Source organism: Dendrobates tinctorius, unplaced genomic scaffold (genome assembly GCF_039654945.1).
Source record: "Dendrobates tinctorius isolate UK_male_01 unplaced genomic scaffold, ASM3965494v1 ptg000005l, whole genome shotgun sequence".
Taxonomy (NCBI): Eukaryota; Metazoa; Chordata; class Amphibia; order Anura; family Dendrobatidae; genus Dendrobates; species Dendrobates tinctorius.
This window is the reverse complement of record NW_027361673.1, coordinates 23,262,980-23,287,814: the sequence shown is the minus strand read 5'-3', so window position 1 is coordinate 23,287,814 and position 24,835 is coordinate 23,262,980.

Genomic DNA, 24,835 nt, shown 5'->3' with positions numbered 1-24,835 from the left:
CCACCAGCCTAATCATTTTGTTGGTCCCCGTCATTCTGTCCAAAGATCTATGACCCTTTTAGGTATGTACTCTGAAAGAGACCTTTAGTATTTAACACCAAGGTGCTCCGATCCTTACTATTGCCCATTTGTTATATATCATTTCCATTTCCAGTGCAGTTCATTGAGGTGAGTGCCACCAGTTCAAAGGTACTGGGTGTATAAATCTGATATTGCTGTAATCGAGCTGACCCAAAGAATAAAGTCATCTGATCATTTATATCGCACGAGGATTGGTATGAAAAAAATAAATAAAACCAATTTGTGACCTGGTGTTTATTCTGCCTCCCAAAGACCGCAGTAAGGCTTGGCTAATATTTATCCTGTGCTCTATGCTGAGCTCTTACACTGGGATTTCCATGTAAGTCTCTGAAAAAGTTGATTCAGATAGAACCCCAACAGAAGATTTCCTAAAATGAGGCAGATGGAGACAGTTTGGACTCTCTCTGGCCCATGATCCGGAGGTGTCCGTCTTATATGTGTATAAAAACACGATCAACTACAGTTTTGTGTGCTTCTGATAATATAATTAATATAGGGAATGGATCTCTTGATGGCAGGGGTGGGAAATTAATTTTCCCAAGGAAACACATGAGAGATCATGATGACTATTGGGAGGGCTGAACCAATAGAATGAAAACAATTCCATTCAATATTAATATTAACATATTAATTATAATTATTTATATTAATAATAATTGTATCACTTAATAGTGAGCAGAATAAGGTACACTGACTTCCCTTTGTATACCATATGAGCCAGCTCTCAGCCCTCTATGTACCATATGAGCACAAACGCAGCCACCTATACACAGTATGATTCTACACATAGCAGCCACCTATATACAGTATGAGTCCCCACATAGCCTCCTATATAGAATATGTGAAAAAGATCCAGCCCACTTGATATTTATATAAATAATTAAAAAATATGGCAAGGTGTCCCCCCATGTTTGATAATCAGACAAGCTAAAGCAGACAGCTGCGATCTTGTATTCTCATCCTGTGAAGGTACATGGATATGGCCCTCTGCAGCCTAAAAATAGCAGCCTGCAGCTGCCCCAGAAAAGACGCATCCATTAGATTCACCAATTCTGGTGCTTTGCCCATCTCTTCCTGCTTACCCTGGTGCGTTGGCAAGCAGGATAATATTTTGGGGTTAATGTCAGCTTTGCAATGTCAGCTGACATCAAGACCAATGAAGAACTGTCTATCAGACTCCCCCATTACTAACCCAGTAAGTAAAAAATAATAAAGACACACAGAGAAAAAAAATCCTTAATTGATCAAAACTTGACAATTTCCCTCTTTTTCCCATTTATTAACATAAAAAAAATCAAAGTAATCCTCACCTGTCCATTGTTAATCCATAATGATGATGTCCCACGATCAACAGCAACTGTGCTACATTTGGTTGCATTGCTTAGTAGTGACATTAGTAATATGACCGATCAGCCCGGCTAATAGATCACATTGAGCTTAGCATGAGAATATGGCTGTGTGTAAAGTCACCACCGGTCACACACAGCTGTGTTTTCACGATCTGCTCAGTGTCATCTGGCTGCCAGGCTGAGTGGTCACATTACTGCTCAACAATGCAACAAGATAAAGCAGAGTTGGGGCTACTCGAGTGACAACAGCATTATGGATTATCGTCAGATAGGTGAGAATTACTTTGATTTTTTAATTTAATTTTATTTTTATGTTAATAAAAGGGAAAAGGAAGGTATTTGTCGGGGAGTGATTTTTTTTCAATTAAAAGACTTTTCTCTGTGTGTGTCTTTATTACTTTTGTCTACAGGAGTTAATAATGGGAGTGCCTGATAGACACCACTCAATTACTAACCCCTGGGTTTGATGTCAGCGGACATAAAACAGCTTACATCAACCCCAAAACTATTACCCCACTTGCCAGCGCACTAGGGAAAGCAGTAAGAGCTGAGGATAAGTACCAGAATTGGGGAATCTAATGGATGCATCATTTCTGGGGTGTATGACAGCTGGTGTTATTAGTATGGGGGGGACAATATCCATGGCCCCTTCCCAGCCTATTAATATCAGCCAGCAGCTGTCTGCTTAACCTTTGCTGGCTATTAAAAAATAGGGGGGACACTGTATTATTTTTTGAGGTCCCACTTTTTAATAACCAGTAAAGGCTACACAGACAGCTATGGGCTGATATTAATAGCATGGGAAGCTCCTTGTTTATTGCCCCCTTCCCAGAATAATAACAGCAGCTTTCAGCTGTCTGTCTGCTCCACTGGGTATTAAAAAAGGGAACCCAACACCATATTTTTTTATTTTTATTAGCTAAATACATGTACAGTAAGCTACAGACAAACTATAATAATTATATAACACACTAACATCTTTATTATTTGATATCTTTATTGACATCTTTATTTATGCACTGGCACTGGCTGGTGAATACTCTCATTAACGTTGCCTGCTCTCACAGCTATCAGCGAGACCAGGCATACGTTGATAAGAGAAGTACTCATTAGCCGATGCCTGACTGGCGGTAACCTTTTCACCGCTGGTCACAGCTGCTGGTTCACATGCTGTTCTCTGTGTAATAGTGTGGGAACCGCATCGCTGTGACCGGCGGTAATGTTAGTAAGGTTACCACCCATCGGAGCCAGTGTTTCCCACACTATCACACAGATGACAGTGTGAGAGCTGCTGGATGTTTGGGACCCCATTTATTTGAAAGTGGTCTATGTTTGGGATCAAGTTTGGGTACTGTTCTGTTATGTAATGGCTGGAACCACTTCTCTTTGATGAGGCGCCTGATGGTAGTATGGTAGTTGGTTTTGATGATGGTGCAACTCTAGATTTGTATCAGCCAGTTTGGAACACAGTCAACCCTGCAATGATAAATTTAGAAAAACCTGCTTGCAGCAGTAAGTTGTTCTAAACACAGATGCATATTTCACTACATTTTTCATCAAAAAAATGAAATTCATCACTGTTAACTTAATATTTATATAACTTAAGGAATGAGAGGTCTGTATTTTACATCAAATAGGAGACACCGAGACTCCTTGCAAATGATACACTGAAACTCTGCTGTATACATCCCAAAGGAAACAATGAGACTGCTGTATATACATCACATAGGAGACACTATGAGTGCTCTATGTATATATATTTATCTATATCATTGAGACTGCTGTATAAATAACGCATGAAAAACTGAAACTGCTGTATATACATCACAACATACACAGAGATTGCTGCTTATACATCACATAGGATACAGTGAGATTGTTGAATACATCAAATAGCAGACATTGAGGGGCCTGTATACATTACATAGCATACATTGAGCCTCTGTTGTATACATCACATAGGTTACACTGAGAAGGCTTCATATACATCACTAAGGATATGCCAAATTGCTATGTTCATCACATAGGATATACTGAGGGTGTTGTGTACATCACATTGGATACACTAAGAATACTGCATAAATCACATACACATATGGTCAAAATTGTTGGTACCCCTCGTTTAATGACAGAAAAACTCACAATGGTCACAGAAATAATTTGACGCTGACAAAAGTAATAATCAATAATAAATCTATGAAAATGAGCAAATTAAAGTCAGACATTGCTTTCCAACCATGCTTCCACAGATTTTTTTTTTAAGTAAAATTCATGTAATAGGCCTGGATAGAAATGATGATACCCCTGAAAATAATGTGACAAAAGGGACATGTTAAATCAAGGTCCACTAAGTAGCATCACAGGTGTCTACAATCTTGGAATCAGTGAGTGGGCCTGTATAGAGGGCTACAGATACTCACTGTGCTGTTTGGTGACATGGTGTGTATCACACTCAACACAGACCACAGAAAGAGAAGGAAAGAGTTGTCTCAGGAGATTAGAAAGAAAATTATAGACAAACATGTTAAAGGCAAAAAATATAAGGCCATTTCCAAGCAGCTTGATGTTCCTGTGACTACAATTGCACATATTATTCAGAAATTTAAGCTCCATGGTTCTGCAGCCAACCTACCTGAACGTGGCCGCAGGAGAAAAATTGATGACAAATCGAAGAGACAGATGATACGAATGGTAACAAAAGAGCCCAGAAACAATTATAAACAGGTGAACTTCAAGTTCAAGGAACATCAGTGTCAGATTGCACCATCCATCATTGTATGAGCCAAAGTGGACTTCATGGGAGACTACTAAGGAGTAGAGTTGAGGGAAACGGGTCGAACAATTTCAAAAGTCGCCGACTTTTGGCAAAGTCGGGTTTCATGAAACGAAACCTGACCCTAGGATGAGGTCGGCCACGAGGTCGGCGACTTACGCGCCAAAGTCGCATTTCAAAAGTTTGTTTAGCGCTCTTTTTCAGCCAATCAGAATCCACGGACACTGTGGGCAACGTGATGACATAGGCAGGGGTCACCACCATCTTTCAGAAGGGCATGCAAGTGATTGGCTTGCTTTGGTGGGCGTCACAGGGGTTATAAAAGGGCGTGCACGCCGACCGCCATCTTACTTCTGCCGATCTTAGCATAGGGAGAGGTTGCTGATTCTGTAGGGAGAGCGTTAGGCAGGGAAGAAGACAAAAAAACTGCTTCTGCTGCTAGCAATTTTGCCTGTACAACACACCAGTCACTGTGTGTGCAGTGCAAGGGGAGGCTATATTGTGGTGGATCAGCGGTGTTGGTTGTTAGGCTGCCTTCTAAGGCTTCCTGACAGCTGCATTGCTGTTTCCCCACTGCTCTGCAAACTGCTTCTTTTTTAAAAGCAATCCCAATTTTTTTTTTGTCCTGCTGAGGTACTGAGCGTGCATTTATTCACACCATACAGCGGTGTACGCTCCTCACACAGTACCGTGTAACGGCTGTTATCACAGCCACAGTGAAGCTATCTGTGTGTCACTGTGGAAGGATAATGTCATGGTCACATGTGTCAGGACGCAGATGATACTGCAAGGCGGACCCATAACACACGTGACCCTGGATACACCGTCTCCAGTGGGGCGCATTTAAATAATAAAACGTGCAGGTGGATACGCCGCCTCCACCTGGCGAATTTAGGTGTTACACGTTATACATACAATAATCAAATAATAAAGGGGGAACCTGGGAAACTTTAACAATGGTGGGCCCTGCGATAGGGAATGGGGACATGGAGACCTCCTAAGCTCCCCTGAGCCAGTGTCCCTGCACTCCTTACATTCCCTAAACAGGCTCCGCACCTGTCGCCGCACGCGTACCTTAACGCCCTTGCTCACCCTGACCCTAAACCCTCACTAGGGAATGGGTCGGTGCGGAGACTAATCCCACCACTGCACTAATAACACACATGAGGAAAGAGACAATACAGGGGAAACACCACTTAGCTTTGCTCTGTTGCGTGCGCTCCTAGCAACAGAGCCCTCCACCTGAGTGCATCTTCTCCTCCACCTGGATCCATCACCGTAACAGGATCCTTCACCTTAGTGCATCCTTGGAGCAGAGTCCAACACCAGTTGCAGCTGCTTAGTACCAGAGTCCCAAGGAAGTGTTCAGCTTCTGCCACGAAGTCAAGCATGCTTGAGTCCAGCTCAGCGGCCAAGTCCCACATGGTGAGTGCCACTCTCCATAGTAGCCACTCCACCAGACCATGCAGACACTTCCCGCTGACTCCATCACTGCAACCCCACCACGCCATGCGAGCCCTTCGTCCAGACACCATAGCTGCAACACGTCCCCCCTGGCTAAGCTGCGCAGGACTCCTCACCAGCTCCATCCTTCCTCCAGGCTCTCCAAACCAGAGTGAAACACAAACTCACAATATCACAGGCAGTGATTGCACACCTCTAGCACACCTTTATAGGGTGTCACACCTGATACCTAATTAAGTCCACAAAAACCCAAAGTGCAATACCACAACCACCACCGGGGACAGTCAAAACACCTTTGAACTTAACCAAAGTAAAGAAAGTTCACTTTGTGCTTTTAATACCGCCAGATCCAACACTGGATCATGACAGTACCCCCTCCTTAATGAGGGGCCTCTGGACCCTCAAGACCACCCCTCATTAGGGAAACACCTACAGCGGGGACGCCCAGATCCTGAGTTCACCCCACCATTACCTGACACTTTAGGTTCATGACAAACACCGCTGGTATTGGCAATACATGTTCATTTTGGAGGCACCACTCATCTCCACAGCGCCGACCTGGGGAACGAGATTATGTATGTGTATGTATGCTAAGAGCTGATCAGACTCCACAACACATTTCCAAGATGTTTTTTGGTGGCACCCATACATGCTCGTTCACACACAGGTCCGGACCTGCACGTTTATTGCACACATACATTTGTCATAACTTGGTGAACTCACTCTGGACTTGACAACAGAGGCGTCCCCCTGTGTCACCACACTCACACCCCCACTATTCACCAAGGGACACACCCTCCAACCCTTTCACCATGAGGACTGCGCCTCCTAGGGTTGGTTAATGGCGAGGGTAGAGATTTGTCCCTACTCCCCCGCAGCACACCTGCTGCACACACCAGGAGGAGAAGGGGACCGGGAAATGGAGGAAATATACTCTCGCTGGTCACCTCCACACGACCAGGAGGGCGGCTTCTTCGATGGCATAGAAGATATGGCATAAACCCTGCGGACTATCACACCAGTCAGCTCACCACAGGGGCGTACCCCTTCACCTCGGGGAATACCAGGCAGCTCCGTGGGGCACCATTCCTCCCACCTGCCTGGGTGCGCCCGCATGCATGAACCAGTCCCGCTCCCCAGCAGCGACTCTAGGGGGTTTTAGTACCATAGCCGCAGGAATATGGAGGAAAATATATATACTCGCTGGTCGCCTCCACACGACCAGGAGGGGCGGCATCGAAGATTTGGCATGAGCCCCGCGGACTATTCACCAATCTGCTCACTACAGGGACATACCCCTTCACCTCGGGGAATACCAGGCAGCTCCGTGGGGCACCATTCCTCCCACCTGCCTGGGTGCGTCCCCTGTAAGAGCAAGTCCCGCTCCCCAGCAGCGACTACACACCTAGTCTGCTCACCACAGGGATCTACCCCTTCACCTCGGGGAATACCAGGCAGCTCCATGGGGCACCATTCCTCCCACCTGCCTGGGTACCTCCCCGTGCGAGAGCAAGTCCCGCTCCCCAGCAGCGACTCTAGGGGCTTTTGCCAGACCGCAGCCGCCATTTTTGTTTCTCTGGTTATCTGAGCAGAGGCCCCAGACCCTGATAACTGCTGCTGCAGTGGCTCTAACACACCATGCCGCTCCCCACTCTCCTCAGTGAGGCCCGGCAGCAATTACCACAGGTCTCCACATGGCCGAAGCTCACCAGAAAAAAAACTGTATGGCCTGTGATAATGTCATGGTCACGTGTGTCTGGTCACAGATGATGCCGCAAGGCGAACCCATAACACACGTGACCCTGGATACACCGCCTCCAGTGGGGCGAATTTAAATAATAAAGCGTGCAGGTGGATACGCCGCCTCCACCTGGCGAATTTAGGTATTACACGTTATACATACAATAATCAAATAATAAAGGGGGAACCTGGGAAACTTTAACAATGGTGGGCCCTGCGATAGGGAATGGGGACATGGAGACCTCCTAAGCTCCCCTGAGCCAGTGTCCCTGCACTCCTTACATTCCCTAAACAGGCTCCGCACCTGTCGCCGCACACGTACCTTAACGCCCTTGCTCACCCTGACCCTAAACCCTCACTAGGGAATGGGTCGGTGCGGAGACTAATCCCACCAATGCACTAATAACACACATGAGGAAAGAGACAATACAGGGGAAACACCACTTAGCTTTGCTCTGTTGCGTGCGCTCCTAGCAACAGAGCCCTCCACCTGAGTGCATCTTCTCCTCCACCTGGATCCATCACCGTAACAGGATCCTTCACCTTAGTGCATCCTTGGAGCAGAGTCCAACACCAGTTGCAGCTGCTTAGTACCAGAGTCCCAAGGAAGTGTTCAGCTTCTGCCACGAAGTCAAGCATGCTCGAGTCCAGCTCAGCGGCCAAGTCCCACATGGTGAGTGCCACTCTCCATAGTAGCCACTCCACCAGACCATGCAGACACTTCCCGCTGACGCCATCACTGCGACCCCACCATGCCATGCGAGCCCTTCGTCCAGACACCATAGCTGCAACACGTCCCCCCTGGCTAAGCTGCGCAGGACTCCTCACCAGCTCCATCCTTCCTCCAGGCTCTCCAAACCAGAGTGAAACACAAACTCACAATATCACAGGCAGTGATTGCACACCTCTAGCACACCTTTATAGGGTGTCACACCTGATACCTAATTAAGTGCACAAAAACCCAAAGTGCAATACCACAACCACCACCGGGGACAGTCAAAACACCTTTGAACTTAACCAAAGTAAAGAAAGTTCACTTTGTGCTTTTAATACCGCCAGATCCAACACTGGATCATGACAGATAAGTGGAGGACTTGTTCCGTTCTTACAGACCTACACTCTAGGGAGATTCCTATTCTGCCCAATTCTACATACACCTTGTAGTTTGTGACACACTAGCCAATTTCTGCCTGTGACATAGCGCTCTGATATTCAGTGGGCCTCACACAATCCAAAAGTGTCCAGTGTCCACTAGTGTGTGCAGAAATTCAAAATCTCCCTTATCCTGTAGTCACTTTTTTCACACCTGTGCCATCGAGCCTGTGACATAGCGCTCTGATATTCAGTGGGCCTCACACAATCCATAAGTGTCCAGTGTCCACAAATGTGTGCAGAAATTCAAAATCTCCCTTATCCTGTAGTCACTTTTTTCACACCTATGCCATTGAGCCTGTGACATAGCGCTGTGATATTCAGTAGGCCTCACACAATCCAAGTGTCCAGTGTCCACAAGTGTCTGCAGAAATTCAAAATCTCCCTTATCCTGTAGTCACTTTTTTCACACCTGTGCCATCGAGCCTGTGACATAGCGCTGTGATATTCAGTGGGCCTCACACAATCCAAAAGTGTCCAGTGTCCACAAGTGTCTGCAGAAATTCAAAATCTCCCTTATCCTGTAGTCACTTTTTTCACACCTGTGCCATCGTGCCTGTGACATAGTGCTGTGATATTCAGTGGGCCTCACACAATGCAAGTGTCCAGTGTCCACAAGTGTCTGCAGAAATTCAAAATCTCCCTTATCCTGTAGTCACTTTTTTCACACCTGTGCCATCGAGCCTGTGACATAGCGCTGTGATATTCAGTGGGCCTCACACAATCCAAAAGTGTCCAGTGTCCACAAGTGTCTGCAGAAATTCAAAATCTCCCTTATCCTGTAGTCACTTTTTTCACACCTGTGCCATCAAGCCTGTGACATAGCGCTGTGATATTCAGTGGGCCTCACACAATCCAAAAGTGTCCAGTGTCCACAAGTGTCTGCAGAAATTCAAAATCTCCCTTATCCTGTAGTCACTTTTTTCACACCTGTGCCATCGAGCCTGTGACATAGCGCTGTGATATTCAGTGGGCCTCACACAATCCAAGTGTCCAGTGTCCACAAGTGTCTGCAGAAATTCAAAATCTCCCTTATCCTGTAGTCACTTTTTTCATACCTGTGCCATCGAGCCTGTGACATAGCGCTGTGATATTCAGTGGGCCTCACACAATCCAAGTGTCCAGTGTCCACAAGTGTCTGCAGAAATTCAAAATCTCCCTTATCCTGTAGTCACTTTTTCACACCTGTGCCATCGAGCCTGTGACATAGCGCTGTGATATTCAGTGGGCCTCACACAATCCAAAAGTGTCCAGTGTCCACAAGTGTCTGCAGAAATTCAAAATCTCCCTTATCCTGTAGTCACTTTTTTCACACCTGTGCCATCGAGCCTGTGACATAGCGCTGTGATATTCAGTGGGCCTCACACAATCCAAGTGTCCAGTGTCCACAAGTGTCTGCAGAAATTCAAAATCTCCCTTAACCTGAAGTCACTTTTTTCACACCTGTGCCATCGAGCCTGTGACATAGCGCTGTGATATTCAGTGGGCCTCACACAATCCAAGTGTCCAGTGTCCACAAGTGTCTGCAGAAAATCTAAATCTCCCCTGTCCTATAGACACCTTGTACCTTGTTTTACATTACTATATACTTTGTTGGATTTTGTCTACATTTCTACCAAAAATGAGGAAGGCTGGTGGAAGAGGCCGTGGAATTGGGCGGGGGTTGGCAGCTGGTAATGATGGTGTTTGTGGTGGATCTGATGGTAGTGGCAAAAGCAAAATAGGACCGAATGCAGGAGGTGTTGAGCCTGCATCATCGTCTGGCTCCATAAGGCTTTGAAGGCTTAGTTTTCTAGGAGTTGTCAAACCGCTTTTAACGCCAGAGCATCAGGAAAAAGTTTTGTCTTACATTGCTGACTCAGCCTCCAGCTCTATCGCCTCCTCTTCTGAAGTTGTAAAAACTAAAAGCACTGAGTCGTCATTGGAGGCTCATGTTCATGAACCACACCTTTCCTTGTGTCCTTCACCCCAACCAAGATTGAAGGATGACGCAGGCCATACTACTGATTACTCCATGGAGCTGTTTTCACATACCATGCCTGGATTATCAAGTGAAATGGTGAATTACCCAGGCCAAGATGAATCTGACATGGAGTGCACTGATGCACAGCCACTGATAGATGATTCTGCTGGTACATTCACTCAGAGCACTACATTGTCCTCGCAGTGTACAGAGCCAGATACTGACCCTGATGAGACTCAGGTGCCCCTTCCCGCACACTATACCACCATACACGGTGACACAGAGGAAGGTGCACATGACATTGAAGAGGAGGTGATGGATGACCCAGTTGTTGACCCAGATTGGCATCCATTGGGGGAAGAGGGTGATGCTTCCAATAGCTCAGATGAGGAGCATCCACAGCAGACATCGACATCGCAACAGCTGTTATCTGGCAGGCCCGGAGCACTCCAAAGACAGGTTCCAAAAATCAAAAGAGTTGCTGGACAGCTTGTCCAGAGGGTCAAAACATCACAGCGTGCTAGGCCGCAAAATGTCTGCCAAAGTAGGAAGAGTGCAGTGTGGCACTTTTTTGAACAAAATCCTCATGATCAGGCCAAGGTTATCTGTAAGAAGTGCGCAAAGACCTTTAGCCGAGGGAAAAATCTGAAAAATTTGAATACCAGTTGCATGCTTAGACATTTAACCAGCATGCACTTGCAAGCGTGGACACAACACCAAACATCAAGTGCCACATGTGCAACTGATCACAAAGAAGGTAGTCAGCAACGCTACATTGTTTCCCCCACTGTAAGCCCACCGGTTAGCACAGCAGCAAATGTTGAGGTGTCGTTGCAAGGCCACAGCAATCAGGGAATCCCACTGTTATATCAACGAAATACTGAATCTAGGCCATCAGAAAGAACACCAACTCCATCACCATCATCAACCCTCTCTCAGTCCGCCCTGTCCACCGTTACTTCCACCATATGCAGCTCTCAAGTCCAGCTCACCCTCCCAGACACTATGAGTAGGTCAAGAAAGTAATCAGTCTCTCATCCGCGTACACTGGGTTTGAACGCCCACATTGCCAAACTAATCTCGTTTGAGATGATGCCCTATCGGTTGGTGGAAAGCGCAGCTTTCCGCGAACTCATGGCCTATGCAGTACCACGCTATGACCTACCCAGTCGCCACTTCTTCTCTCGCAAAGCCATCCCAGCCCTCCACCATCATGTGAAAGACCGCATTGTCCATGCACTCAGTCAGTGAGTGGAAAGGTGCACCTCACAACTGATGCATGGTCCAGTCGGCATGGCCAGGGCTGTTACGTGTCCATCACTGCGCACTGGGTTAATGTGGTGGATGCAGGGTCCACAGGGGACAGCGGTGGTGGGACAGTGCTGCCTAGCCCACGGTATAGGAAACAGTTGGCTGTAGGCGTTCCACCCTCCTCCTCCTCCTCCTCTAGAAGCGAAAGCTCGTCTACTGAGCGCAGTCGTACGAGCACTCCATCTGCAGCTGCCACTGTTGCACATGAGGTGTCCCCCTATCGAGCAGCTAGTGGAAAGCGTCAGCAGGCTGTGTTGCAGATGATGTGTTTGGGCGACAGACACACCGCCGAGGTGCTGGCCGAGTACTTGAAGCGACAAACTGAGTCATGGCTGGGCAGTGTACATCTTGAGGCAGGCAAGGTAGTTAGTGATAACGGCCGTAATTTTGTGGCAGCCATAGCCCTTTCAAAACTCAGCCACATACCTTGCTTGGCTCACACCTTGAACCTGGTGGTGCAGTGCTTCCTCAAAAATTATCTGGAGTTAACAGCCCTGCTCCATAAGGTGCGAAGACTGTGCGCGCACATCCGCCGGTCGCCTGTACACTCCGTTCGTATGCAGAAGCTGCAGCGATTGCTCCACCTTCCCAACCACCGCCTCATTATCGACATTGCAACAAGGTGGAACTCCACCCTGCACGTGGTGGAGCGGCTGTGCGAGCAGAGGCAGGCCATAATGCATTTGTGGGAGGATACACGGCCAGGCACTTTGAGAGCAGACATGGAGTTGACAGGTGTGCAGTGGCCGAAGCTGAAAGACCTCTGTAAAGTCCTTCAGTGTTTTGAGGAATGCACACGGCTGGTAAGCGCAGACGACGCCATCCTAAGCATGAGCATCCCACTTATGCGTCTGCTCATGCAAACTTTGATGCACCTTAAGGAGCAGGCGTCTGCAGCCAATGTTGACGAGGAGGAAGAGGTGGAGGGAATCCTTGATGACATTCAGCCATTGTCTGCTCAGGGACCTCTCCTGGACGAGTTGGAGGAAGAAGAGGAGGAGGAGGATGATGATGGGGATGATTACTTAGGGGAGGAGGGTGCATGTCGTGGGGCAAGTGAAAATGCTGGCGTGGCAAGGTCTGGTACAGGGTTTGTGCGTGACTGGAGGGATGTGGATTTGCCAGAAAGTGCTCCTCCAACCAGCACTCGCAGTGCATCATTGACACCGGGAACATTGGCCCACATGTCAGATTATGCCTTGAGGATCCTAAAAAGGGACCCCCGCATTGCCAAAATGATGAACGATGACGACTACTGGTTGGCCAGCATCCTGGATCCACGCTATAAAGGCAAATTACAAACATCATGCCACAGGAGAGCCTTGACCTAATATTGGCTAATAAACAAGCAACTCTGGTAAATCGGTTGCTTGAGGCATTCCCAGCACACAGCAGCGGTGATGGTTCTCACACGAGCCGTACGGGGGGGGCAGCTTGGCAGAGGTGTTCATGGTGCACACAGCAGAAGTGGCGTTGGAGACAGGGGTTTCATGACAATGTTGTGGACTGATTTTTCAAGTACCGCTCACACAACTGGTAATACAGCATCGATGGAAAGTGACAGGAGACAGCAGTTGTCAACTATGGTTACAAACTACTTTTCCTCCCATATCGATGTTCTCCCACACAGGTCATTCCCCTTTGACTATTGGGCCGCTAAACTGGACACCTGGCCTGAATTGGCCCAATATGCCTTACAGGAGCTCGCTTGCCCAGCTGCAAGTGTGCTATCGGAAAGAGTCTTCAGTGCAGCTGGATCAATCCTGACAGAAAAAAAGGACCCGTCTGTCAACCCAAAATGTGGTTGATCTAACCTTCATTAAAATGAACCATGCATGGGTTTCCAAGGATTTTGTGCCACCTTCCCCTGATGACACATAGGGTGACAGAAAAATGGCTTGCTTTGGTCCACCTCTTCCTGGGACTTGACCTATTTCGCCTTTTGCATCAGCTGAATGTCCAACATCAACATATGCCACTTTCTAAAACTCCCTAACTGTGCAGCCTCCCCCCCCATGGCCGGGGTCACCACCTAGCGCACGTCACCGTGCGAGTGCCGTTGCCCTGGACAGGTGGGTAGGCCGACTCTTGGGTGCGGGCACTGGCACAGGGTCCCTCATAGTGCAATCAAGTGTCTCTGACGGTGGTGGTGCACACCCGCCGTCAGACACACCGCCGTACTATGAGGGGCCCAGTGCCAGTGCCGACACCCACGAGTGGGCCCCCCTTGCTTGGGCAGGGCCCCAGCATTTGCAATCTTTACCTCTCCCTGCTCCTCCGCTGTGTAGTCTGTGCCGTCAAATCCATACTGTGCCTGACACCGTCTGAGCCTGCCTCCTGATGTATAGACATATCTTTTGAATGTGTACACTATCCATACATGTTATCCGGGGATACGGTACCCTTTCTCACCTTTGTGCAATCACGTGCAAGCCATACTGGGCCTAACACCGTCTGAGCCTGCCTCCTGATGTATAGACATATCTTTTGAATGTGTATGCTATCCATACATGTTATCCGGGGATACGGTACCCTTTCTCACCTTTGTGCAATCACTTGCAAGCCATACTGGGCCTAACACCGTCTGAGCCTGCCTCCTGATGTATAGACATATCTTTTGAATGTGTACGCTATCCATACATGTTATCCGGGGATACGGTACCCTTTCTCACCTTTGTGCAATCACTTGCAAGCCATACTGGGCCTAACACCGTCTGAGCCTGCCTCCTGATGTATAGACATATCTTTTGAATGTGTACGCTATCCATACATGTTATCCGGGGATACGGTACCCTTTCTCACCTTTGTGCAATCACGTGCAAGCCATACTGGGCCTAACACCGTCTGAGCCTGCCTCCTGATGTATAGACATATCTTTTGAATGTGTACGCTATCCATACATGTTATCCGGGGATACGGTACCCTTTCTCACCTTTGTGCAATCACGTGCAAGCCATACTGGGCCTAACACCGTCTGAGACTGCCTCCTGATGTATAGACATATCTTTTGAATGTGTACGCTATCTATACATGTTATCCGGGGATACGGTACCCTTTTTCACCTTTGTGCAATCACGTGTAATCCATACTGGGCCTGAGAACGGCTGGCAAGCTGTTAAGCAAGCTACAGCACCTGTGGTTTGCACACGTAATTTTTTCATTTTTTCAGGAATGTCAGTGAGGCCTAATTCCGGAACTGCGGTTGACCTGCACTTACTGGGAAATCATCGTTCGCGAGTAATAATTGTAATCAGTGATCCCCATCACTAACGTTGTTCAGCGGGTTATCTGCACCTGTAAGCGACAAACGCTGGCCTTTTCAGTGTAGCGCACATGCAGCCATGGACATGTAAGGGCATGACACACCAGTTATTGGCCAATTTCATGTGCCAGAGCCTCACGTGTCCCTCTAGTAAGCCGGACTCGGACTGCGGGGCATGACGGAGTCTCGTTCGTTAACGGAATTAAGCTTGCAATGTGTGCATCTGTTCTGTAGCTGGCATGGTTGAGGTTGCCCGTGTTGAGTCAAATTACACCGTAGGCTCCACTCCTGGTGGTGCCCTTCTGGACATTCCTTTAAGGTTCAGCTTTGCAACCATACTGCCCACGTAAAACAAACACTTTGCCTTCATGAACGCTGTTTGGAGGGTCATGACTCGTGGGAATAACGCCGCCCAATCAGTTAACCTGCTAGAGAGATCCTTCGTTGCTCCCAAGCATGACATCACACTCCCTAGGAGGAAGGTAATGCCACTGTGGCGACCGTACTCCTGGGGGCGACACAAGTGCACTGATGCCCAGCCACTGCTCGATGAATCTGCTGGTACATTGACCCAGACCACTACATTCCCCTCGCACGCTACACGGCCTGAATCTGACCCTGATGAAACTGAGGTTACCCTTCCCATATACAGTTCCATCTTACACGGTGACAAAGAGGAAGCTGCAGATGAAAGTGCAGGTTTGGCCCACCCGCCATCAGACACACCACCGTACTATCATGGGCCCTGTGCCAGTGCCGTCGCCAATGAGTGGGCCCCCCCTGCTTGCTCAGGATCACAGCACTTGCAAGGTTGAAATACTGTGCAGTGAGATGGAAGATGGGGACGACGAGGAGTCCAGACTAGTACAGGGATTCCCTAGCGAGGAGACTTATTTCATTGTTTTCAATGTTGGGACAGCAATTTTTGGGGAGCACTATACTCTGGAGAATGATAGATGGGGCCCACCATACACTGGAACATTCCAAAGGTGGACATCAGACACTGGAGCAGCATTTACAGGGCCCATTATACACTAGAGCATTAGAAATGGGGCCCATTATGTTTGGAGCATTATTTGGGCCCATAAGACAGTGGAGCTTCATCCATGGGGACCAACATATACTGTAGCATTATGTGGAGCGCATCATATACTGTTTCAAACATTATATGGGACCAATGATTCTGTATGGAGAAATAGATGGGCCTCGTCATGAGATGTAAAAAGTGTAGTATTTTTCATTGTACTATACAGCTATTTCTCTGCCGTATCGGAGCATGATGAGTTGTGGTATGTGTTAAAGGGGCGCTCTTTCGCCCAGGGCACATGAAAACCTGGAGCCAGCCCTACCCCCCCCCACAACTTTAGCCAAATAACCCCCATTTTTCAGTGCGTAACTTGTATTATGAAGTTAATTAAGGTTGACCAGCTTAAGTAAGAAGAATTGATGCTTTTGGCATTCAAATGAGCACTGTAGGTGTGTTTCCTGTCCTCCTCTCACTGCCGACTTTTATTCCCCATTAAACTTACATTGGGTTTCGTGTTTCGGGACGACCCCGACTTTTCCCTATAATCGGCCGATCTTGCTCGACCCGACTTTTGGAAAAGTCGGGTTTCACGAAACGAAACTCGACCATAAAAAAACAAAAGTCGCTCAACTCTACTAAGGAGGACACCATTGTTGAAAAAAAAATCATAAAAAAGCCAGACTGGAACTTGCCAAACTACATGTTGACAAGTCACAAATCTTCTGGGAGAATGTCCTATGGACAGATGAGCCGAAAATGGAAGATTTGACAAGGCACATCAGCTCTATGTTTACAGATGCAAAAATGAAGCATATCAAGAAAAGTACACTGTCATTGCTGTCAAACATGGATGCGGCTCTGTTATGGTCTGGGGTTGCTTTGCTGCATCTGGCATAGGTTGTCTAGAATCTGTGCTGGGTAGAATGAAATCTCAAGACTCTGTATAGTATGAGTTATTTGTAATGGTTTCAACAATCCAATTAATTATTTTACTAAACATTGATATGGTTTAAAAAAAAAATTATATATATATATATATCCTATTGCTAAACCTTCCTGTCCAACCTATTTTTCATTGCAATCTTGAAACTTACTTAAAACAAAGAAATGTAAATGACCTTTCATTTGTTTATTTACCATCAAAGGACCTTTGATATTCAAGGATGATAGCAACAACCGTACTTAAGGCCCCTTTACATTTAGCAATGCACCAGCGATCCAGACAACGATACGACCCTGTCAGGATCGCTGGTGCATCGCTAAATGGTCGCTAGTGAGCTGCCACACAGGCAGATCTCACAGCGACATAGCAGCGATCTAGCGGTCGTTACTTACCTTTCAGACGCGGCGATCCTGACGTCTTCCCGTCCGCGTCCACGCGTCGCTCGTCGGCACCAGCAGGAAGCCCAGCAGGAAGGGCCAGACGAGAAATGGAACTGGACGATCTTGCGCGATCAGCGACAGACAGCGGGGGAGCCTGTCGGAGGTAAGTATCACACATAGCGATATCGCTAGCGACATCGCAGCTGCGTCACCAAATCGGTGATGCTTTAGCAATATTGTTAGCGATATCGCTATGTGTAAAACCCCCTTTAGATTGGGTGTATAAACTTTCCCAGGGGATGTTTATCCTAGTTGGAGGCAGTTTCGGTGTCCAGTACAAATACCTGATTGATATCAAAGAAGTTTATACACATAAAAGAGCACACAGATATACAGGGAGGGGGACACACACAGAGAGCAGAGGGGAGATGTGACAGACAGAGATGATACTGAGATGAGAGAGAGATGTACACACAGATGGACGGACTTTTCTACCTGAATAATGTAATGTATGATTTATTGTTTAAACTGTTTATTATTTAATCTTATCATTTATTAAGTAAATCAATTTAAGCAAATTCAATTCTTGTGTGAACATTTTCTAATTCATTACAATCCTTTTGAATCCATTACAAAACAAATTGATGTCAGAAGTGAGATTGTGCTGAATAAAAATGTTTGCAAATTTGAATGTTTGTCAAGAATAGGAAAGCAGTTGAGAGTAGTGGTGTCACATCCTTGCCATAATGGGTGTTATCAGGAAAATGGAGCCCAATGGCTCAGGAATGTAACAAGTACATGGAGGGACAGCGCTTATCAAATCCCCAGGCTGTAGCTGCCAAATTTGATATCTCAAGGTATGATGCAAAAGAGTAGAAATCAGCAGTAGCTGTTGGATGGGTCTGTGTTCAGGCACTTCAAAGTTTTCAGGAGGAGATTGATAACTTGCGTTTAGAGCTGCTTACAGCTATAGAGCAAAGCATTAGTTTGCAATCAGCCTTGAGAGACCAAATGAAACAGCATGACAATATGCAAAGGAATTTTGAAGCTTATGTAATGAAAAATGTGAATAATAGGCATAAGAGGAGACAACAGCCAATGTCAGATATTTGTACTGCACAGATTAGGACCATGATTGCACGTGAGAAATGGTCAGATTTTCTAGAATGGGATGGCTCTGACAGTGAGATAGATGAGGTATAAAGGCATGCCAGACCAGTTGTATTAAGAAAGACCAAGAGAGAAGTCACACAGCATAGTGGAGATAGAATGGATGCAGGAAACGCAGCTACAGGAGCAGAAGCTTCAATGACTGAGGAAACTAAGGGTTATACAGCCGGAGAATTAATGGAACTGGGTACCAGGTACAGGCAGCAACCTGGTGAAAGTTTGTAAACATGGATTCACAGGTTATGGGATCATGGGGCCGATAATCTTGACAAGCTGCGAGGCAGTAGGCATTGGGAGTATTTGTATTAATCCTATGGTACGTATAAAAATGAGACGTGCCAGGGACACTGCAGAGAATTTTTCCCTTGTGCATTTGGTGAGGGATTCCGTGGCACAACTGTATGACTCTCCTATTGAATTAGTACCACAAACTAGATGGGAGTCTCTTGCAGATGGAGTTCAGAGATTGAGAGAAATCGCATGCATAGGTGGTATAACTTGCAATCCTTTGCCAGATCTGAATGATCACTTTGCTGTTGTTGAGGATTGGAAGGGACCAGATGCTGTAATATTGACAGTAATGATGAAGAATAAGTTCATAGAAGGTGCCCCAGCTGCTTACAAAGCCCCATTATTCACTATGTTCAGTGCACTTCTAGGAAGTTCTACTAATGTCTACACAGAATGCAATCTAATCTCCCAGTTATCTGCTCTAGAGAGAGCAAAAGTGTCAAAAAATAGTACAATAGAGAGAGTAGATCAAGAAAGGAGAAAAGAGGATGATACCCAAATTAGAAAGAGCAGGAAGGAATTGTTTTGTGACCTGATAGCTAGTGGAATTCCATTCCAGGAGATAGATGAGATCTCTACAAGTGACCTGTTGAGGAGATGGCAAGATCTAAGGGGGAAAAGTAAATTTCAAATCACCAGGCCCAGGAGAGTGGTGACAAATGAGATTGGGGGTTGGAAAGATAGAGGTGGGACACCTGATGGAGGCATACAAAGCCCCTACTGTAACCACCCCTTAAACTCATCCAATACCATGGCATACTACACCCCCTGCCATGATTCCTTCATGGACTAATTAAATTGCAGATTTTAGATAAATGTTGTGGAACATCCCTGAGAATTGGGTTTGACCAATTTTGCCATTTTTTGATGTCTAAAAATGTTTGTTTTCGTTCTAGAGTTTTTTAAGAAGAGAAACATTCCTGTGAGCATACTATTATGTATGCGTTGGCCGAGATATATGATGAATTGGATTTGGTCTTGGTGATGCATAAATGTGCATTTCTCACATGAGGGTTTGTAATAGATCTTGATGTTTTAAAAGGCAAAAGACCACAACAGATGTAAGATGATTCTGTATGTGGGAGCCATGTGAGAGAAACATGCAAGGAAAAGAAGGAGTGAAATTACAGACATTGAACTAGTGTTAGATGACTGGTGATATACTGGGGGTTGACTAAAGTAATAAATGACTTATTTGTACTACATGTTTTTGTCACTGTATGTTCTTTGTGTATTTGTCATGGATATCTTTTGTTAAAATTTGTTCACAGCCAAAGAAAAAATACACGTTTTTTTTTTATTTTTACTTTTTATTTGGTATCTTTATTTTTTATTTTTTATGAGCTCATTCTTTCAATTTTGTTTGTACTGTTTTTAGCATTCTTGATTTTAAAAGTAACTGTTTTTTTTCTAGTTTCAGTCTACTAAATGTTCGATTGGGGGTGGGGTGTGTAATTAACCTTTTGTTTGTTTGCAGGAGTGAAAGAAGAAACCCTTGGTTATTTAATTAACATGTAAATACAGTGCACATTAAATAGTTCGCTTTTTGCAGTACTGAATATTTTCTACCTAAATTTAGATGATATTTTATGACTTTTATTTTTGAGTTTTTCATATTTTTATTTTTTTGGGGGAGCTCCCGTGCATATTGGGTTTTGAAGAACGTATACGTTAAAGAAATTATATCAGTGAATGTTTGTTAATGTCGGTCTTTTATCCTTGGCACAGTTTTGCACCTACTCCTGAATACAGTATCAGCCTGCAATACAAATGTGTGGTTATCCAAAGCGAGTTTGTCTATATGTAAATGAGAATTTCTCCTGCTTACTGAAAGAATGCATTAGGTGAAGCCAGAGTGTGTGTTCATATAATGTGTATGTTATGATGTAAAAATAATAATTTACTAAAATTAGGTTAAAGCATATTGGTTTGGGTTCTGTTTTCCTTAAAAAATATAGAAACATGTAATTGTACTGATTCTGATTAGTAGTAACATTATTTTGTGATCTCAATTAACATGATTGTACTGGTAATTATGATCATTGTTATTATGCAAATGTGATTGACATGACTTTGATGAGTTTGATATTCTAGAGTTATGATATATTTCAGTATATTTCCATACATGTATGCATCTAGAATAGAAATATTTATTTTCTACAGTAGAACTGAACTTGCAAGGAGACAAATGGAGCCTCTGAGGCACTCTCTGTTCCTCCATAATTGCCAGCCTGAAGTAATGCCTCTTTTGCTCAATAACAGGATGTGACCCTGTAAGGCAAGTCTCCTCCATGTCCAAACATGAAATACTTTTACATATTTATGAATAATAGAAGATAATTTTTACTGAACTATTTACATATTTTAGCATATGTACTTTAATTCTGCTTAGCTATAACATTAAAACCACCAGCCTAATCATTTTGTTGGTCTCCATCATTCTGTCCAAAGACCTATTACCCATTTAGGTATGTACTCTAAAAGAGACATTTAGTATTTAACACCAAGGTGCTCCAATCCTTACTATTGCCCATTTGTTATATATCTTTTCCATTCCAGTAGAAAATTTCATAGGTCATTCTGGACACAGTTAATTTGGACCAACAAACCTACAGTAATTTTGTTTTATTTATTTAATCAAGGGGTGGAAAAAGAAGCCACCAGGACTTAGTTATCTTGGACCAGTTAATCTATCTTGGACTGTTGCTTTGGACTGAGTTAGCTCTGCCAAGACTTTGGAACTTTTTCAAGTATAATTTTAAATTTCACTTTCCCACAGTGCAGGCTGTGTCGTGTGCATAGACTGAAGATGTCCAATTGAGTGTAGAGATGCTGCTAAACGATCACCAGGGTGAATCCTCATAACTGCCAACTGATGACAAGCGAGGGGACAACTAACCCTAGAAGCTTCTGCCTGCAACCAAATGGCGTATAAAATGAATCCCTGAACAGAGGCAGCAATTGAAGATGAAGGGACTCTTATGCTTAGCCATGGACACTTGCACTCTCCTCACCCATTGCTTTGGAGAAACTAAGAGTTAATGTCATGAAGGGCAGGGACAGATTGCTCTTTAGAGTCTGTTCTTTTGCTAACCAGGGAAAGTAGTGAAGTCACCCCGTGGCATTAGGCCAGTTGATGAGTGCATAATACTCCCTGTGCTTCCCTGCAACAGAGACCCATTTAGATTTGTGGTCTAAGAAGATCTGAAGAAAGAAGATTTCTACAAAGACATTTGATATTTCAGCACCTGCTGGTCCAATGTTTGTTTCTTGCTTTGTTTTTTCCCTTTTAAGTCCAGGATGTTGTTTTTTACCAAAGTGGTTTTCTATTGGTAGCAAATAAATAAATGTATATATCAATAAATGATAAATGGTATAGTTTAGTGGAAGGTTAATTAATTCAAGTAATTGAAAACCAGGGGTGGAATGTATAGTACGAGTTATTTTTAATGGTTTCAACACTCCAATTAATTATTTTATTAAATATTGATATGGTTTAATATATATATATATATTTATATATATATATATATATATACATCCTTTTGCTAAACTTTCCAGAGGGATAGATCGTTGAAACTTGTTCAAACTGAATAATTTAATGTGTGATATATTGTTTAAACTGTTTATTATTTAATCTTATCATTTATTAAGTAAATCAATTTAAGCAAATTCAATTATTGTGTGAGCATTTTCTTATTCATTACAATCCTTTTGAATCCCTTACAAAACAGACTCTCAAGGGAGTCTAGAGAGAAACGTGCTGCCAGTGTCAGAAAGCTTGGTCTCAGTCACAGGTCATGAGCCTTGCAACAGGATAATGACTCAAAATACACAGCTAAAAACACCCAAGAATGGCTAAGAGAAAAACATTGGACTATTCTGAAGTGGCATTCTATGAGCCCTGACCTAAATTCTATTGAGCCACTTTGGAAAGCGCTGAAACATGCCATCTGGAAAAGGCAAACTTCAAATATGAGACAAATGGAGCAGTTTGCTCCTGAGGAGTGAGCCAAAATACCTGTTAAGAGGTGCAGAAGTCTCATCGACAGTTACAGGGATCGTTTGATTGCAGTGATTGCCTCAAAAAGGTTGTGCAACAAAATATTAAGTTAAGGGTACCTTCATTTCTGTCCAGGCCTATTTCATGAGTTTTATTCAAAAAAAAATCTGTGTAAGCATGGCTGAAAGTAATGTCTGACTTTCATTTGTTTTATTTTCATAGATTTTTGATTTATTACTTTTGTCAGATTCAAGTTATTTCTGTCACCATTGTGGGTTTTTCTGGCATCAAATGAGGGGTACCAACAATTTTGACCCCGTGTGTATAAGACACTGAGACTGCAGTATACATCGCGTAATAGACAAGGCTGTATACATTACATAGGAGACTTTGAGACTGCTGAATACATTATGCTGGGGACATTGCGACTGCTGAGAACATTACAAAAGAAACACTGCAAATGCTACAGTCATCAAGATAAAATTCAATGTTGCGGTATTCACTAATGTGTGTGTGCACAAGGAAGAATTAAAGTGCTAGTTGCTGGAAAAATAGGGCTGTTGGCCTAAGCACTCCAGCCATAGGGAATCTCTCTGAGGTCCAGAGAAAATGACATTCTGAGTTTACCCATCACTGATCTAAACTTATAACATCATAGTCATTTATAAATGATTCTGTTAGTTGAAGTCACAAGAGCTGATGTCAGGCCAGGTCATGAAGAAAAGACAATATGATTTTTATAGACTTGTATAAATTATCCCTTATAAGAAGTTTTTAAAATTGTAAAGAACATAATATACTTGCGCATTGAAATAATTTTATATCCTGCATGCCATCTTAAACAAATGTTAACAGGTTTTCTAATGACATACTATTATCCTTTGTGTATTTGTGACACATCTAAATCTGTTGCCTTCATGAAAAAGAACTATCACAAATGCCTTTACGTTATCAATATACAGCAACCTCAATTTATTTATCGGCATGAGCTTCCATCTGTTTTGTTCCAGGCACAATTTATGGAGTTATCTGAAAAATCCTAATAAAATATTTATGTCTAATACAGTAGCATATTTCATTTCCAAGAAAACACAGAACTATTTATCACTAATTAAAAGCAGGTTGCTGTTTTTTTTTCTTTCAAAGTTTCTAAATGCTAATTACAAGACGTTGAAAATGTTGCTTCTCTGCTGAGAATAATTAGAATTGATGAATATTACCTGAAAAGTTTCTGTAGGCCTCCAAATCTTCTCTGGAAAAACTCTTGGATGGGTATCAAGTAATCTTATGTTTCCAAATATTCCAATTCTAACATACATTCAAAACCAATTGAATATGAAATTAAGAATTATCTGTTCAAATTGATAAGCTTTCTAAAATTTCATAAAACCCCTTTTAGCTGATAAATATTACATATTTTTAAGATGCATCACTGGTTTGGATCAACAAATCAATATTTTCTTCTTTAAAAATCAATAATGGAAATGAATTCATTCCAATTGTTTAATCTTCGAATTACCAGGAAATTTGGACACTTTTTAGTATCTGATGGTTCAATGTCCCTAACTTATTTGCTTGTTAGGCCACCTAAATAATCTCTGAACCAATTTTTTTTTTTTTGTGAAATATACTATTTTATCATAGTTTTAGATTTATTTGTCTTTAAGCATAAAGTGCTCTAAAAGTCAAAACAATTATTTTTTTTATCCTTACTCTTTATATTTGTTAATTGACATAAAATACGAAAATTGGTTGTCTGTTACTTTTTGCTAATATATATTTTTTAATTTGTATATCATTTTATGCAGTTATTTTTTTTGTTTACATAATTCATGGATATATTTTTGTCACATTATGTATCATCCCCCTTGTTGGATTTTGACGCATTATCACTTTTTTTTAATTATTTGCAGTTTCTTACTGTAA